This window comes from Ammospiza nelsoni, chromosome 5 (assembly GCF_027579445.1).
Source record: "Ammospiza nelsoni isolate bAmmNel1 chromosome 5, bAmmNel1.pri, whole genome shotgun sequence".
NCBI lineage: Eukaryota > Metazoa > Chordata > Aves > Passeriformes > Passerellidae > Ammospiza > Ammospiza nelsoni.
In genome coordinates, this window is record NC_080637.1 from 35980322 (window position 1) to 35999110 (window position 18789).

At 42.0% G+C, this 18789-nt stretch overlaps 1 long non-coding RNA gene across 1 annotated transcript; it reads left to right on the forward strand.

Moving 5' to 3' along the window:
• Positions 1-8761: 8761 nt before the first annotated feature.
• Positions 8762-10730, forward strand: LOC132073068 (uncharacterized). Its single transcript, XR_009418462.1, has 3 exons — positions 8762-8871; positions 9286-9338; positions 10552-10730. It is a non-coding gene; the product is annotated as an uncharacterized LOC132073068 (long non-coding RNA).
• Positions 10731-18789: the final 8059 nt, after the last annotated feature.

Consider the following 18789-nt stretch of genomic DNA (forward strand, 5'->3'; position numbering starts at 1 on the left):
TTGTGTCTTGGTGGAAGCTGGACACAGAGCAGGATGCTCTCCCTAAGTACCCTGATTGCCAAGGAAAAGAAACCCACTGCTCTAGTCCAGAAGGGAACTTTGGTCTAGCCCCTGCTGTAGTTTCCCAGGGAACTTGGGGATTGCACCTGCTGTCCAGCCTAGTGTCTCATTAAGAGCTAGGTAAGAATCAGTGCAATGCTCTTCTACTCAGGAAACGAGCTTTCTCAGCCTGGAAACTTTTCATCTTGTTTTATCAGAACAGTCTGTGTCTTTTTAGAATTATGACAGCTTCCCTTGTATCTCAGTAGGACCCATGATCATGTTTCCAGATCATTTGTGAAGGGAGTAATTCTGCAATATTTATATAATGGTTATGCTCCGTGGTATCAGTCACTCCAGCTCTGGAGATGTTTCATGGACAAATTCTTGCCTTCTCAGTGAAGAGTTGGACAACAATGACAGATTCCTCTTGCGGGCTTCAAAGTGTGTTTGAGACAGGATTCTAAGAGAAAAGTCTTGGTTATACTAGAAATTATTAGCTATTAAAAATATACATCTCAGGAAATAAGTTACTAGAAATGAGTACCTCCAGTTGTCATACCAAAGGCTGTAGAGATGTCCATGGCATTCTTATTGGCAATTTCCTGTAATTTAAATGATCTTGAAGGCTAAACAATGAAATCCTCAGTTGAAACGCTCTATGAAATCTCTGTTGATATATTTTGTATGTGGTTCTCTAGAAAAGGTACATAGACAAAAAAAATCAGAATTTAGTAATATCTATTCAAAACAACTATATTTACTTTAAAAAGACCCTCCAACACCTTCGAGTAAGAATTCATATTTCCTTGCCAGCTGCTGAGATGTTAAGGTAAGACTGAAAATAAGTGCTGGCATTTACTTGGAATTTGGGCCACATGGGACTATTCAGGTGGAGTAAGTGTGAAATGGGTTATACAGTCCCATATTTTGAGATGCAAGAGGGTGATGGATATTCTGGTGGACATTTTTTTAATGTAATCAGAAATCTCAAATGTCCAGAAAAAATAATGGAGAGGAAGCTGCCATTGCCACACTCCATCTTTGGAGGTAAGGAGTTGAGTTTGTGAAGCAGTAGGAGGGAGATTTCAGTCCACGTTAAACTGGCCCATGACCTGAAACACAACCCAAATGTGCCTACATCACTGGCTCTGTGTGAGCTCCTGTGTGAGTACAATCCTGATAACAGAACAGCAATAAAGCACCCTAGAGCCAAACAGCCCTGTTTTCCCACATGAGAAAATGTGGGTGATTTGAGACCAGCATGACACAAATAAAATCACTTTTATTTCTTATAAAATGTTTTAGAATATGGTACTATTTCATTTTTGATAAGAATTATAAAGAGATATGTTAATTATGAAATGGTTGATGCTCTTTTCTGCCTTGAACTTTTCTAGCTGTCACCAAACTCCCTACCCAGTCTTGCTCCTTTACGTGAAAGTAGAGTAATGCTGAAGATGTGATGCTGCATTTCCCAGGGCTTTACAATTGATGGCTACGCCTAGTGCTACCCTCCTTCAGCACCCTCCTTGCAGTGAATTGCAAACCTCAGAGATGTGAATAAGGTCAGTTAATGGTAAATGAGTTTAAGGTTATACACACAGTGGATTTGCCACTCCAGCAGAATTTCTCAGGAGGAACTATTTGGTTGAGTTCCCTTTTAATGATTACCCCTCTAGATCATTTGAAGGTGGAGTTTTGAAAAAGCAAGCGTCTCTCATCAGATAGGAACCAAAATCTCAACTGCTGCAAAGCCAGCACATGTTCCAAGAGATGTTTTAGTGCCAGCATCAGTCAGTTCAATTGGAATTTGCTCAAAATAGATTTTCTAGTTGCTGAATTGAAAAGCTACATTTTACCTGCAGGTCTCAATCCAGCCACTGTTTTCTGAGACAGATCCATGTCTGCTGGAACAGGAGCTAGTGCTGTTAAGTCAAACATGCAAAGCCTGTTCCTTACTTAATTTGCAGGCATTTTAAAAAAGAAAATGTTGTCTTCAGAATAAAAATGCAGTACACAGAAGGTGAAGAAGCAACACGGGCTGCTGTTTTCTGAGATGTCATTCACTGCTCCTTCCCAATGCTGGTCATCACAGTTCATGCACCCAAGGGAAGACTTGGCCTGAGCTAATTGACAGGGGCAGGAGTTACGAAGCTGTCTTAATCCCAGAGAAGAGTTCCTGCTCTGAGCTGCTCCTGAGGCCTCAGAAGGCCACTGCTTGTCTTCTGTGACTTGTTTATACAGAGTAACTCCTCAGGCTTTGTCTGTGGGTGTCTCTGTAGTGGGATCACTTAACACATACTGTCATATGTACAGGGAAGGTAGTAGAGAGAGGTTGGAAAGTTCCAAGAATTTTATTCCATAGCTCTTCTTTTCAAATAATCTCATACCTGGCTAATGCTTTTTAAAAAAACAAGCAAAATAGAGGCCCACCAGCACCATCCATCTATGCCCCCTTCCCACTGTGGTCCTTGGGCAGGTGCTCTGAAGGGCATCATTCTTCACTGTCCCTTCTCTTCTCTGAGGCCAGTAGTGGATCAGAAGGGCTGTGTGAGCTGTCCCTGCTGTGCCCACCCAGGGTGTTTCCCTGGTGGGACATCGCTGTGCGGAGCTGGGTGGCCTTGTGCAGCTCCATGGGGGAGTTACATGAGCACAGTGTGGTGGTGCACAGCTCTGGGTGGTAAGCCCAGCCTCACTGCTGGAGTGAAGCTTTCCAGGGTACTCAGGGTGCTCAGTGGGGCCAACACAATCTCCCTTGCCCCATTTCAAAGGCAGAACTGCTTTAAATAAGCAGTTGCTTAGGAAGCCTAACACTTGGGACTGTTAAAAAAAAGCCAGTGGTGCCCTCAGACTTATAAAGGGCATGGGCAACTGTGTGGTACCTATAGGCAAATATTGATTTTCTCATCACAATGTCATCACAAAATCTGGCATACAGATGATGTGGGATTCATGTGGATTCAGTTTTGTTACACTGTCTCTCAAAAAACTCAGGAGAAACAAAAGGCGGTCTGTTTGCAGCTGGACAGGCATAGGGACCTCTATTTAATTCTCTGTTTTCTTGCCATTACCTTATTTCCAGTGGGGAGGAAGTGCACTGTACTCATGAATGCTATGTAAAAGCTGGAGCATTTTCACTGAGTGATAGCTTGGTCTGTCAAAGTTAGGAATGAAAACATGGTTAGAGGCAACAAATTAAACCTCAAATGTAATGCCTCTGATTTGCAGAAGGGAAAGGGGAAGTGCTAAGTGAATATAGGAAATTGCAGCATTAGGCATTGTGAGAGCAATTCTTTCCATCCTTGTAGCTAATGGACTGAACAGAAAGTGAACAATTTATTTCATACAATGATTCACCAACACTTTGACAGGGTTTCCAATTCTGAGCTCAGTTTCATGTTCAGCTCCCTGTTTACTAGTGAAATAGTACAATTATCTGTCTACCTCTTACACTTTGTAAGCAGGCAAGGCTGCAAGATCTGAAAAGAATAAAAATAACTGTATAAATCCTGAATGTTTAAGGCTGGAGAGAAGGGAAATGAAGCAAGTGTTATCTTTCCTGCAGTCTATTGGAACATTCCTCCAAAAATAAAGTTAAATTCCCAGGGAAAATAGGTCCAAAAGAAAAATGCCAATGGAACTTGGTTTTCAATTTCTATTTAATGTTTCACCCATCTAGGTTTGTGAAAGGAAATCACAAAATATTTCTCGTTTGAGTCCACTTGTCAAATTGTCGATAGTAAAGTAGCCAGAACTGTTACAGCTGAATTGGTCACATAAAACTCTGGTGAAAAAGGGATGCTTCTCCCAGAGGCATTTAGTAAATGTGCTAAGCTGCTTTACAAGACAGGATGACATTTTTCTGCCTTTAACCCCAGTTTTATTGAGAATAGAAATCACTTGGACTATGAGGAGTTTCAGTTTTTAACCTCAAAATGTTTGTGAGCCAGCCCTGGCTGCATACCTCTTGCTCATGGGATCAATGTGCTTGAATGGAGCAGCCTCCCAGAAGAGCATAATTAGTTACTTGTTAAGTTTGATTATTTATGATCTATCAGTGTTTATCAAGGCTATTTGGAAGAATATTCTGGAGAAATATATTTTCAAAGTCCCAAAATACGAATTCAGTAGAGCTTTTAAAATCCAGTCAGTGAAAAGGGGTTGGTGAAAAAAGATAATGGCCATAAAAATGAGTATAAAAGCTATTAATAAGGATTACAAGGTGAAAGTTTGAGGATTTAGGAGTCTTATTTCAAATTGCATAGGTAAAATAGAAAAAAATTAGACGTCAGTAGCAGCAATTACCTGTTGTAGTCCCTTTGGCCAGATGGTGACGAGACTGTCACTTCATGGAAGAACCTGAGTCTGTGGCTTTTGCTTAGCATAAGATATGAATAGAAAGTTGATGCTAAAAATGCTGTTAGTCTGAGAGCCACTTAAATTGGTGGCAGCAGCAGCAGTTAACATGGGGGCTGAAGTCTGGGATCTGGCTGAGGATGTAAGGTGGGTAGCAGTGGGCAGCTGCCTTTGTTGGGAATGGCATCTCCACCAGTGCTTTCAGAGCCCCTAAAGTGCAGGAATTTCATACTACTGTTTTGCACAGTGTTCCTGGAGACTCAGGAAGGAACTTTGTATAACAGGGAGTGCAGCGAGGCGGCCTTTGTAGGTGGTTCGTCCGGCTAGCTGAAGGTGGCCAGCGGGCAGCTGCAGCGGTGGGGAGTCAACGCCGGTGGCAGGGCCCCAGGGTTGCTCCTACAAACGCCCCTTGGTGGTAGTGGCCTCGGGCTGCATCCGTGCGGACGAGATCGCTGCTAGGAAGACGAGGAAAGAGCCAGACACTCTCTGGGGATTGTCAGGTTTATTGGTGCAGGTCAACCAGGGAGTGATCCCAGCCTGAACCCAACATACACCCAACAGGGAGTGACCAAGAGTAACAAGGTACAGAGAGTTATAAAGGGGGGAGGAATCCAGGGGAGGGGTCCACAAAGGACCAATCAAGGGAGGTGAGGGAGTGAACTTGGACTAACAGACATACAAGGAAAACCAATAGTTACACAGTCAGGGAGGGGCCCCGGCACCACAGCCAATCATAGCCCCCAGAGTGGAGAACTCTCTGGAAAGAAGGGTGGAACAGGGAGTGACTGACTGGGCCCAGGGAGGGAGGAGTATGTTCCCATAATGGGAAGCAAGGGGAGGAGAGCTTACATAACCAGGGGATTGACATAACATAAGGCGGGGGTAACTAAAGCAACAGTATAACTGACATAACAGTGGCGGGAAAAACAGTTGAGGGCAGAACCATTAGAAAACATGGGGGAGCAATTGGATAAACTAACCGAACACACTGCAGCAAGGGAGAAAGTATCTGCTTTTTGGGTATAACAGAAAAGGGACAGACAGTCCTGCATAACAGACAGTCCTCCCCTTTGGTAGGGGAGAGAAATTTAAGATTATCAATAGCAGAAGAGTTCCCTAATCCTAGCCTATTAAGGAAAAGAAAATCCTCATTAAAAAAATCCTTATAAATCCTTAAAAATTCCTTGCAAGTCCTAAGCTGTGAGTACCAGTGTCTATGCACAAGAGGAGTGAGTATCCTCAGTTCCAGGGCTCCCTCAATGACACTGGGCAAGAGGGGAGAGAGGTGTTGCGTTAAATGTCTGCTGAGTCTCTGTGTGAGTTTTCTGCTGTTCTTTCTGGAAGCGCTGTCTGGGTCTGGGTTTGCTGGGCAAGCCAGCAGTGCTGGCTTCATGGGTGAGATTTGCACTGCACAATAATCTGCTCCCTGCAAAACAGAGAAATGCAGTACTCTTCTTGAATTACAGGATTGAATATGGGGCAACAGGAACAAATTTGAATTAGGTGTTTACTACAGGGTGAAAAGGAACGTAACCTGTGAATGTTTTTCTCTGTAAAGTTAGTCCTGGGAACAGCTCCTGCAAATGTAACATTAGTTTGTGCCTCCATTCAGTTGGTTGGCTCTCACTCTGTATCTTTCTGACTTTATCAGGTTCCAGGCAAAGCTTGGCAGTTGTCTGAATTTAAGTGAAATCAGCCATTTGGTTAGCTCTGAAATAAATCACATATATGGAGGAGCAGGAGAAATCTGCCCAAAGAAATCTGTGGTAGTCCTTGGCAGTAACTCTTTGAGGCTAGAAGCATATATTATGGTGACTCTGAAGCTGTCTGGGCAGAATTTGCACAAAACCATTCCTGTGACTTAGGAGCTACAGCAGATTTCTCTGGATTCCCTTGAATTCCTGAGTGTCGGCTTTCTACTGGGCATGGTATAAAGGCCAGAAATCACAAACTGGGGAAAAAATGTTTTCCCTGTCTTGGTAAGCAACTGGTGCAAACAGCAAACTTCCCTTTTCAGCATCAGCAAGTTCAAGAGACTGACTGCTCCACTTCCCTGGCACTCTCACCTCAGAAGCTGGTGTAGACAGCACTTGTTTTCTGTGATTCCCTGTAGCAACCTTATTTTCAGTTGCCTGGAGCATGGTGCAAGGTGACTTGTGTTTCCTTTTCAAAAGATGGTTTCATTTTGGTACTGCAGAAAGGGCTTTTCTTTCTCACAGATTTGTGAAAACGTTGTTTGGTAAGATACCAGTACATGTACTTTCACACATTTGCCTAAGTGCTTCATTCTTGGACATTTCACAGTTCTGGGACGTGTAAAATCCTCAACAAAAACTAATCTATTTTAGTCTTTTTAGAAGATTAAAGCAAACAAACAAGCTGATATTTTGCTGATCTCTTTTCCTTCAGTGTTTAAATTGCCATTTGCCCTAATTAATCTTGTGTGTGGTTCCTTGGCTAGGCAGTATATTTTTTCACTGTGTGTATGTATGTACATGTAAAATAAAAAGAGGCCATATTATTTTCTGAGTAGATTTTTCCATGTTCTCCTATGTCTCAGTTGCTGTGCAGGGTTCTAAGAAGCTGCATGCATGGTTCTCATGCAGAAAACAGAGCAAACATAATGTAACTAACTCATATTGACTACCAGATGCCTCAAAGTGTTCAGGACTTGTAGTAAAATACAGTTTTCTTTGGTCTGTCTCCACTCTGCCTTCTGATGCTTTTCCCTTTGATGCCCTGTGACCTCACTGCAAATGCGATGCCTTCTGCTCAGTGCTCTTGGACAGATGGACGGTGGTGCCAACAAGGAATCTCAAGAGCCAGCCCACTAGACTGTGCTTGTCATTCCTCAGAAGGATGGTAACTGATTAGCTAAAGCTAATGGTTTCTGACAAGTAGTTAACTAGACTTAAAGAAATACTGTCTCTGTGAAACCAGAGTCTTCAGACAGATATTTAAAACTGCATTTCTCTGTCAGATGCAAGTGTTGGTGACTGTTCTTTGCCAGCTGATCGTGTCATAATTACAATTGCTGTCCTAGCCCAGAGAAAAGGCTCAGCTCATTGGTCCAAGTATTGATTAACTGGTGCAGTCAAGATTACTTTACTTCACAGAAGAGTGATAACCAATAATAGTGTTACAATTACAGCCTGGAAAGTACAGTGATGAGAGGCTAGATTGGAACTTCAATAGATAAGGAGAGAGGCATTGTTTATATAATCCTGAAGATCTTAGAGAGCTCTATGTTAAAGGAGGTAATTAACCTGAGGGAACCACTGATGACAGAGAGTGGCTCATGTCCTTGGGTTGTGTCCAGGGAGCTCTCCCCATGGGAATCCTCAGAGGAAAATATTTAGCTGACTGAACAGGGCTGATGCATGTGTGAAGGTGTAAGGAGCCTGTATTTTGTTATTGTGAAACCATCAAATACAACCATAACTGCACAAAGGGTGGGTGGCCTTTTAATTCCTGCTCCCTGTCTGGTCTGCTTGGGCAGGAGTGGGCAGGAGAGGCTGCAGCTCGAGGTGGTGCCAGGACATTTCTCTTCTTTCCTCCTTCTCATGTGGATGTGGGAAAACTTAAATTTATTTGAAACAAAATTTTGTGTGGAACAGTAAAATTTTGCAGAAGAAAACAGCAAGTTAGAGCTCATTAATTCTATAGGGCTGGTGCTAGTTTATTCCTAAGAGTGCACTGCAGCTTTGAGTTGAGAGTCTAACAACCCCTTCAGCTTAGCAAGGAAATCCTGTGAAAATTCTCCCACTGTGAAAAAGTTCAGAAGAATTTTCTTAGTGCTTTGTGTGTTAAAGCCCGAAGTCCAAAGGCCAGGTCACTTTGTCCTGCTCTGAGATAGTTCAAATCTCTTGGATAAGCAGGGCTCCCAGAAAGCCAGAGATGGAACCTCATTCTCCTGAAGTTCTGGAGGTGATGAAGCAGGATATACAGCAAGGATATGGCTTTATTGATTAAAAAATTATTATCCGAAGTCAGTAAGTTCATATATCCTCAATCTGTTTGACCCCATTATTTAGACTTCAGCTAATTTCAAAAGTCTGTTCCAAAGCCAGTCTGTTCCAAAACACAGTTTTTGGAACAAGGCAGTCCCTCTGCTGTTCATGGATCACATGGCAGGAATGTGACTGCTCCCACTGAATAGCAACTGCCTGTGGGCAGTGTGTGTGTGCTTATATTCCCTCCTACAGCCCACACTTCCACAGAGGGCCATATTGGTTTATGTAAATTCATGCTAATCTCAATCTCTCTACATGTGGGCATATTTCACCCATCTGATAAGGATCAAGGGACACACCCCTTGCTATATACTTTATATTCAAACAACCTGGGGTTAATTTGGAGAACAGGAGAACAGCTTTTAATTCCCCTTCTCAGGGTATTAAACTACCAACATTAACTTTCTGTGCTCAGCTCTTGGGGTCTGCAAGGAAATGGTGTGAGCAAATTTGATAGCAGGTATATTGGCATGTGAATGTAAATTAGGTAGAGAGCTGTAGGCAAAACGAATATCAGGCTAAGATGTGTGGTGATTTACAAAGGAAAAAATTGAACCAAATTAAGCTCAAGCTAATTTTTTTCTTCTCATTGTGTTGATAGTTTGAGTGTTTGGTCTGTGTCTGTATGTGGGCAGATTGTTTGGAAATAGTAGATGATGAGTTCTTTTGTTAATGAAAATGTGGAGGCCTCTTTTGTCCCACTCTTAAATGTAAAATCTTTGCCTGTGCAAGTCTTACCATTGATTAGATTTATTTCTCTCAACGCTCTCTTTTTCCTTCCTTACCAACTCTCCCTCAAATTCTGCAAAAAGATTTAGGCCTTCAGTTTCACCAATTTGGGTGCCTAATCCAGTGATGTTCTTTTTATTTACAGACTAGGTGTTGACTAGAGAAATGTGGGTAAACAATAATCTGCCCAACACACAGGTACTGTTTTGCATGCCTCCTCTTTACTGCTGCTGCTCTTTAGAACTTCATGACAAAAGCTTTGTTAGATTTTATGGGGTATTTGTAAAAGTCAAGAGATTCCAGAGAATTTTACCTTTCTATTCAAGCTAAGGTAAAATATATCAAAGCTTGCAGCCCTTTTCAGCAAAATCATTGCAAGCAGGTCCTGCCCTTTCTTAAATTGGTATGGTGACAGCTTGAGCTCATCCTCTGAGTGCCACTGTGACAGTCTCATCACCTGGGGAGAGTAGTGTCTTACAGACAGGCAGATCCCAAGCCATTTTAGTAATTATAGGTGAAAACTAACAGCTTGCCAGTGCAGATTCCTGAGTGCCCAAGGCATGTACTTACAGTAGGAGCCTTCCCAGCACAACTGCTGCATTCAGTGCTTCTGCAGCAGCTTGTCCAGGGGGCCCCTGGGGAGAGCATCTTGTAAATAGAATAATCAGGAGATAATAATTGTAATGGACAGTAGTTTTGCAAGATCCTGACCAGCTGGAGTAGAAAGACCCCATGCTAGCTAATACAGTTACATGATTGTCAGGTGCTGGCTGAGCAGCTAACCAGGCCTTTCAGTTGTAAACCAAAGTAATGTTCCTGCTACTCAAAGACTGTGTATAATGTTTCTTGATTGCTTCTACCAATAAATTTTCGTCTTCCATCAGCCTAATCTTGCTGGCCATTGCTTTCATGAGGCAGTGAAGTTCCAATCTCATTATGGAACAGGGAAAGACATACTTAATATCAACAGCATTGACATCAGGCTGTCAATTTTCTGTTCATGTAAGAGCTAAAGTGGCAGCCCATTTGTAGGAGAACAGCTGTTTCTTCAACAGGACTTTCCCTGAACTTACTCATCAATGTCAAAACAGAGGATGCAAAAGTGTAGTTTAAGTGAAGTGTAGACACCTAAGTCAAAAAGCATGGAAAATGCCACCTCCTTTCAAATTTACCCACTGAAGGTGTTTGAATTCCCTAAGGGTCCTAAGGCTTGACTCTGGTATTTTCCAATGCCTAAATCTCTGGAAAAACCCAGAAGTCTCATTATTAGGACTAGGAAATTGCTTAGGTTCAAATGGGGTTTCCAGTCAGGCTTCTCCCTTAGCAAGTCTCCTGAAAGTCATGAATGACTTGATTGGAACAGGAGTACCAACTTCACAAAATTAGGAATGTGTTCCTTTTTAAAACTCAGGTGCAGAAAAATCTCCCTCCTCCTCTGAATACAGTGGCAGTCTGGAAGCAGAATTGACCAAAGGTGTAAGAAGTTTTCTGCCTAAAGGAGGAGAACCCAGCTCTGCGTATCTGGGCTGGGGATCCCAGCCACCAATCTCTGCCCTGCACTTGGGCTCTGTGGATTAAGAACTGGAGGGAGCAAGTTGAATTCTGATGTATGGACAGAGTTACTTGAATTTTACTTCTGCTTGACCTTAACTATCACTGTTTAGAGTGAATATTCCTCCCAGAAGTACAGTGGGAATTTGAATTAACATGGACATTATCTTTCCCTGATTAAAAAAATTAAAAATTTCTGGATGTTCTAACTGCAATGTGTCCATCAGCAACATTTGACAAGTTAACAAGGCTGACATGACTGCATCAGAGCACCAAACCTAAGTTTCTGTTAAAACAAGTGAATTTCTAACCATTTTGTTTGCCAAGATAATCTCCCCATATTCTAACATAATGTTGTCTGAGTCTGCAGACAGCCTCATCAGAAAAGGGTGAACCTTTCCAGACCATTCATCTCAGTGGAGTATCAACCTCTCACTCAACTGGTTTCACTCAGTATCCGTGCCACTTGTATTGCTGGGTGTTTTATCTGAAGGTTTAGAGGGCATGCAGGGTGGGAAAGAAGAGCAATGCCATGGAAAGGAAGACCATCCATGCAGCCATCCTCCGCATGTGGTTGATGGATTAAGCCCCTCTGGTGACAGTAGAACAAATGGGGGCTGGAGCTCTGACCAGTTCATCCATCACAACCTCCCCTCAGAGCAGCCCCTTCACATATTCCACTGCTGTTAAAGGTAGAAATCTTTCCCCAACATCAGCTGAGTTCATCCTTCCTGCAATCTGGGATGGTTGTCTCTTGCCCTTCTGCCTTGTCCCACTCTTTCTGCTGCTGTAATTTGAGCCATCATAGAAACTGGCATCAGTGAGTATTGTGAATACCCTGAGTGCTGTTAACCAGAGATGTTGGTAGTGACACCCAGCAGCTCCCTGGAGGCTCAAGTCTTCAGTCTTCCCTGTATCCAAAGAGCAGTCTGCATTTGCCAGTGTCTCCATCACAGTGGCTCTTTTCCTGCCCAGGTTCTTCTACAGAAAAATTCCCCTTCCCCACTCTCCTCTGAGTTTTCCCTCACCTTTTTCCTGAGGGTTTTCAATACATAGCAGTCAGACAGTCTTCTCCATGTCACTTGAATGGGACCCTTTGCTTTTATTTTCCACTTTTTTCTAAGCTGTTCACTCAGTCTATACCCAGAATTATATAAGTGGCTACACTAATCTAGTCTCTTCTCTAATGCTTCAGGTGGAGAATATTGTAACTTTGTGTGCTCCAGCTTTGGTACTTTGTTCTGGATGCATGACAGAGAAAAATTCAAGGCTATGCTACAAACTGTTTTTCTTCTTTTAAGGCTAACGACCAAACCCCATGATTTTTTCCTCCTCTCCCTCTGTGCTGTAGCTTTTTCACACCTCTCCACTGAAGAACTCCTTCAGAAGCACTAAAAGGAGTTCCTACTTCTTTGGATAAGAGGTTGTTAAAAAGGCACAGGACTGTGAGGGGGAGATGGGGCTATGGAGTTGAGCAAGGCTGAGTCAAAGCAGAGGAAGAGGCAGCATCAGCTGAAGTCAAGGAGAGGTAAGGGCCTGGAGGAATAGGGAAGTGAGGGCTGTTGGAGCCTGTCCTTCATTGACCCAATAAATAACCCACATGGCAATAACAATAAATAATTTTATGAGGAGTTAGATATGCTTTTAAGGGGTAGGGGGTGTAACTGCAAATTGAGGAGGAAAGCAGCTGAGATGGGTTTCCCTGTTGCCGTCTGTCCTCTATTTGGCAGCAGCTCATTTGTGAAAAAAGCAGTGAAGAGTAGTTTATGATGCTAAGATATTTCAGTGACTTACACTCAGTGAAAATCCTTGATGTTTCTCCTTTAGCTAGGTTTTTCTGCTCAGAGCTGAAAGAATTTCCCTGTCTTAAATCCTATTTTGTTAAACCTGGCAATCAGTAAAATCACAAGTTCCTTAAGAAAATCCTCTAGGCTTGTAAAGGGATGTGTTCATTACCCCTGTAATTAGCAGGAAGACTTCATCTTGACAGGGTACTCAGTCCCCTCTAGTTACCTTCCTCACAGCTCCTTAATCACTAGGTGCCATTTAGATTGTAGATTGGCTCTGTTTAATATGTGTTGTAGGAAACTCTGATTATATTTCACAGTGAAATGCTGAAAGAGCTGGGCCATAAATATTTCCATCAACCTCTATCACTTCCACCCCCCAGACTCCACTTCTGCAATACAGGTAACCCCTCAAAATGCAGTTTGGGTTTTGCTTTCGGTGGCGCTGATCCTTATGTGAGGAAAGGTTACCTTGGGAACAAGGTTAAATGATAGGCTTATGGACCTACTCTCTTGTTTCCCCTTTATTTTATGATGGAAATGTAAGATGTTGTGAATGGTTCATCATAACATATGCCAGCAGAAGTATGCCAAAAATAGCAATCTGAAGCAGCACCCGGTATGTAATGCTTGCATACTTCTCCGAGAGTTAGGGAGATCATTGGAACAACACATGTCAGATGCTATTACTGTCATATTGCTGGGGCCATCTGTTAGAGGCCAAGATCAAGACCTGCTGCTTCCCTGGGAACAGCAGCTCCACAAAGGACTGTGGCAAATTAAACTAAATCTGCTCAGGCCCAGGGAGTTCATCTAAGGGATTTTCTTGTTTTGTTTTGAGATTTCATCAGGGATAAACCCAACAGTATATTTTGGATATTACTCCAGGGGAACTCTAAGGAAAGGCTTTTAAATTCTTTTTTGTTTGTTCGCTATGGGGTTTTTTTGAGGGGCTAAATTGCAGGTCCAAGATGAGGACCAAATTGTCAGGACAGGATGTGCACATTTGCACTCACAGCTGTGCTTCTTGGGAAAACATGTTCATAAGTAAAATTCATACAAATGTGCACATGAAATTCTTTGCATCTATTGAACAATAATTTGACAGCAACCTGGAATTGAATACGACAACTGATCTTTGCAGTTGACTACACAGACACAAATTTTTAAAGCAAAGAGAAGACTATTAAAATTCCATATGGAATTTGGATGCCAGTTCCTCCCAGTGGTCTTCAAAATCTCAGCTAGGATACCTGTAAATGTATTTATTGGAAGTAAGATGAAATTCTATGCAATTTGGATCCACCAGGAATTTTGCTGCTGGAAGCAGTAGGCTGGATTTCACACATACACTTCATAGCTACTCACACATACATATATCTATTCATATACATACAGATAGATGTTTTCTATTAGCATAATGTATTAGCATAATGGCACAGTTTTAGTTCTGCTGCATTCATAGAAATTTATGTAATGGGCATATGTTTTACTAACTTGTTTCATAACAGTTCTAAACAATGTCCTTGCTGACACCAGAACACAATACAATTAAATGTATTGATGTGGAAGATTGGAATTCTCTGTAATGAAGACCGACATGGTTCAAATGCCATGAAGTGGGAGCAGTTTGCAAATGTAGGAAAATGACATAATAGATCTGGAATATTGTTGTGGAGGTTTTATTTTTCTGTATGATGGTGAAAGACTTGGACCCAGCTCCTACCCATTCTGTGCTTTCCACTTAGTAGAGGAATTTGCACCACAAAAATCCTCCAACCTTTGCTTTAACTCTGCTACAGAAAGAGGTTCTGTTTTGAAATCTCAGGCTGTGCTAGAGCAAAAGAATTCTTTTCCTATGGACTCAGGATATTCCCAGTGAGTGCCTCATTCTCCTCCTGGAGGAGCCCAGCACAACAGGGTGCAATATCAGGAGAGACCTTTCCAGAGTGGAGGAGGCCACAGTCTGGTACTAAAATAAGGAGAGTGCACTGGGGACTCTGCAGGGCAGGAGGGAGATGCGCAGGGAAGAGAGTGGACTTCTGGGGATTCCTGGCTGGCAGCACCTTGTCATTCTGCTTGTTTTACCCTATGACTGTTTAATGTAAAATGTGTGGATGATCCTTGGAGTTGGAGTAGGATCCAAGTCTCCTTTTCCAGGACAGCATTCTCACTGGCAGGACAGAGACATGAAGTTTATTAACTACACCTTCAGGACCTTTTGCTTGTGGAGGTTAGACTCTGGAGAGAGGACAATAACTTTATGCTCACAGCAATTTTATAATCTACTGCTGTTCCGTCCTCTGGGTCTCTTGCAGGAAACTGGTGTCAGAAAGATGCTGCTGCAGCTTTTGCCAGCCAGGAGTAATGATCCCAAATGCAGCACCCTCTGTACACATATCACTGTCTGGGGATGCTAGCATTGCAAACTGGTTATGCACTTCAAAAGTACCTAACAACCTTCTAGTTATTTCCTTTGCAGGAGAAATTCCCCAAGTAGGTCTCTGTCGGTCCTCCTGACCATTTCTACTCATTGCATTGTTCAATCAGAAGCGTTAAAAATGTATTTTTGGAAGCTTTGTTTGATTGAAATTCATTGTGTCCAAATTAATTTGGATGAGTTGGAAAGCTCTTTACTCCTTGGAGGAGGCAAGCAGGGGGGAACTGAAAGATAGCATGACAGTTTTGGAGCCAGGTAAAGGGCGTGTTTGCAAACTACAGGTACTGTAGAGATATTTGCGACCCCTGAGAGGTTCTAACCTAAAAGAGAAGCTTCCATAATATGAAATAACCTCCCCTTCCCTCCCTCTCTGAGTTTAATCTGAGTATTATTTGGGGTAGAAGCAATTTTCTGATTTTGAAACTTGTGCCAAATGAAAGCTCCCAGGACAGGGCATTTCGGCTCACTGAGACTGATGTTCTTGTCACTTTTACTGCCACCTCCAGCACAAATGGGCAGCAATGCCAATTTCCCTCTGCAGCTGCTGGCATCTGCCTCCAAAATGGACTCTGAGGGAATCCACCAGCAGACTGACTCCAGCTGAGGGACCACACAGCTTCCAGCATCTCCATTCTGGGGCAGGTGTGCCAGTAGTCAGGATGACTGATCTCTGAGGGCTGCCTTGGATTAAGCAATAGCTTGAAATGTGTGTCTGGCACATTTTGGGCTGCAGAGGGTGGTATTTTTGGACTAATATGTGTTTTGACAATGTCTTCAAACAATTCTGAAGATTTCCCACAATCTAAGTGCTCATGTTACCTCCTTGCTGGCCCTTTGGAGTATTCTCCACTTTAATTTCATATCTTGCCTGTATGTGACCAGAAAACCTTCCAAAAATGGTTCCACTTTTAAATTCATGGAAAAAGAACAGTCAATTCTTAAATGGTCTGACCAGCACTGAGGCAATTTCTATATATTTCATAGTAAGTGGTAATAGAGAACTTTCATAAAGCAAACCCTTAACCATCCCAGACTGTGCTTTCCTGTAAATGAATTCCATCACAAAAACTGCCTGCATGTGGACTGCAGGAGCTCAAACACAAGATGTCTTAACACAAAGGCCATGTCCAATCTCAGTCACAGCACACAGAGAGGGTATTGCTAATCCCACTGCCAGACACTGTCATCCCTTGCAGCAAGTGGTTTGTTCAGTCCCAGCAGAGAAAGAGGCAGCTCCGCTATAGGGGCTATCCAATTAAGTCTAATTTTTCAGGAAAAGATGTAAAAATATTTTCCTTCATGAGCCTGAGCTTGAGCTGTGTATCTCTAGTGACAGTATTTTCATTCTGCTTGGCTTTTTGTAGTGCTTCATGATGTGACAGGTTTCAAGTATTTAGTGATTGTAAGATTAAAATGCACAGTGTAAAGGTGGCAGAAGTATGATATGTTTGTTTGCTGCTTTCTTGCTTGATTTTCCTTAGGTTAGAAGAGGCCAGAAGAATTCAGATGAATCAGAGCTAAAATGTGATTTTTTCAATATTGAGGAAATAGAGACTTGTTTACCCTTGGAATATTCTTTAATGAAGGCAACCCTTGGAGTAATAGTATGTATGGGGGAGGCTGAGGCTGGAGCTATTTCTCCTAAGGGAATCGTGAATTAATATGTGTTCCTCTCTTTTCCTCTAATTTCCCTCTGCTGGTAGGAAAAATTATATCTATAATGTAGCTTCAGTCCATGTCATTTAATATCCTAGACTGTTTCCCCCTTGGGATGTAGGGGAAGTGGGAAGAAGAAGCATATTTAAAAAAGGAGATGGTTTGTCAAGATTTTAAGAGCATTTTGGTCAAAACAAGACCCCTAAAATGCACTGGATTCAATAGAGATTATTTAAAAAATGTTTTCTAGCAATTCTGTGCTGCTTTTGCCACGTCCTACAGTTTCTGAATTCAGAAATGGAAAAGTTACAGTTTGCCTTACCAAGCCATGGTCCTGTGAGAAGTGAAGAGTGCCAAATAGCCTGTTCCTGCTGTTGGCTGTCAGTGAGACCTCAGGGAGAGAGCAAAAGAAGCTGGGCAGATCCCCAGAGAGCTCGCAGCACGCAGCTCTGGTGGCCCAGCTCCTGGTGCTCAGCCTCTCTGGAGGGAGCCCCTCTCCTCCCTGGGGAGCTGATCTGGGGGTGCCTGTTGGCCTTTTGTGTCCTCTGTCACTCACCAACCTGTCTTTCCTCTGCCCACGTGGAACTCCTCTACCCAAGAGCTCCTTGTGCCTTTGGAAATGAGCTCCTGTGCTTCCCCCCTGAAGGGGAGCTGCATGGAGAGAAGGCAGGTTTTAAGTCCCTTTTGGGGCCTGAATCTTACCTGATTTATTTCAGAAGAGGTTGTTGCCTTCCACTGTGCCAAATGCCTGCTCCTAGAAAGCACCCAGTCACAAAGCCATTCAACACACTTTCACAGTACTTGGGGGAAGCCATTTATTCATTTTATCTGCTTTTTCCCCTGGGAAAGTAGTCCAAATACCTGAAGTGTCATTAGGAAAAGCAAGAGGAATACTGACAGTTCTTGTTTTGCAAATTGTCAAATGAATCCATTTCCCACCGTTGCTAGTAATGTCTTTCATTATGGCTTTAATGAAATTGCATAGACATATTTATGGTTTAATAAAAGAAAAAGAGATACCCTGTAAAAGAAGTTTTCAGAAGCTGAAATGTTTTAATAATTGTTTCATAAATTATTTTGATTTTTTTTTTAGTCATAAACTTTGGCAAATGAGTGTCATATTATTCAAAACTGCTAATGAAATGGTCTCTGGAATGTGCCATTTAAATCCTGTAAGATGTATTTTCTCCTGCCTCTCGTTTAAATTCAATGCCCTTCATTTTTAACATCAACGTGAAGCTGGCTACAATGTATTGTATCTTCTTCCCACACAGACCATTTATCCACTATTATATTTCCCTACTCTCTTATCACTAGGAAAACAGCCCTTTGACATACCATTTTATGATTTATACTTTTAAAAACCCACCTGATCCAGTTTCATTATGTCCTCAGTTGCTGGATTCAGCTTGAGTTAAAGTAGGGACTTAAGCATCTGTTTTGAAATTGTTAGGGATTAGCCAGAACATTTTGTAATGATTCTGATGAGCATCTGTCGGTTTTTTTGTGGGGCAGTGGTGAGAGCTTCCAGATTGTCACATCTGGTGGGTCTAGATCTGGACTCTTCTTAAACCTAGGATCCAATCTGTTAACTGTACTCATTTTCATGAATGCAGTTCTGGTTTCAGTAATAGATGTGTATAATTTTTGCAGTATTTTTTCTTTTGTAAACTCATAAAATGGGTCTGACTGAGAGCTTTGTATGTTCACTTCACTAATATGAATCAGCCAGTTGCTGGATCCAGCTAAATTAACATCTGAATTGGCTTTTATAAAAAAAAGGCTATTGGTTCTATCCCAGAGGTTGGAGCAGACTAAGAAAATAAAGGTCATGTTATATTTTGAATTCAGGATGTACAGATGTTATAGAAAGATAAAATCTGAAATCCAGAAGGAAAAGGAAGACTTATCTGCAGCTATGCTATGTATATGTAAATGGTAACAGATGATTTACTGGTAGTATCTTTTTTTCTTTTTCTTTTAACAATGAAATGTCATAAAAATAAGCAAAAGAAAAAAACCTAAAATGGACCAATGAATAACAATACACACTCAATCTCTCTTAAATATGCAACTGGGGGAATATATGCTAGTTTCTTAGGATATGACTAGTAAATATGTAGAGACTTAGTGGCAAATCTGCCTTCTTGGAACAATAGATCCTATATCACAGATGAAAATAAGGATATATGCATCAAAAATAAAGAAGAGAAAC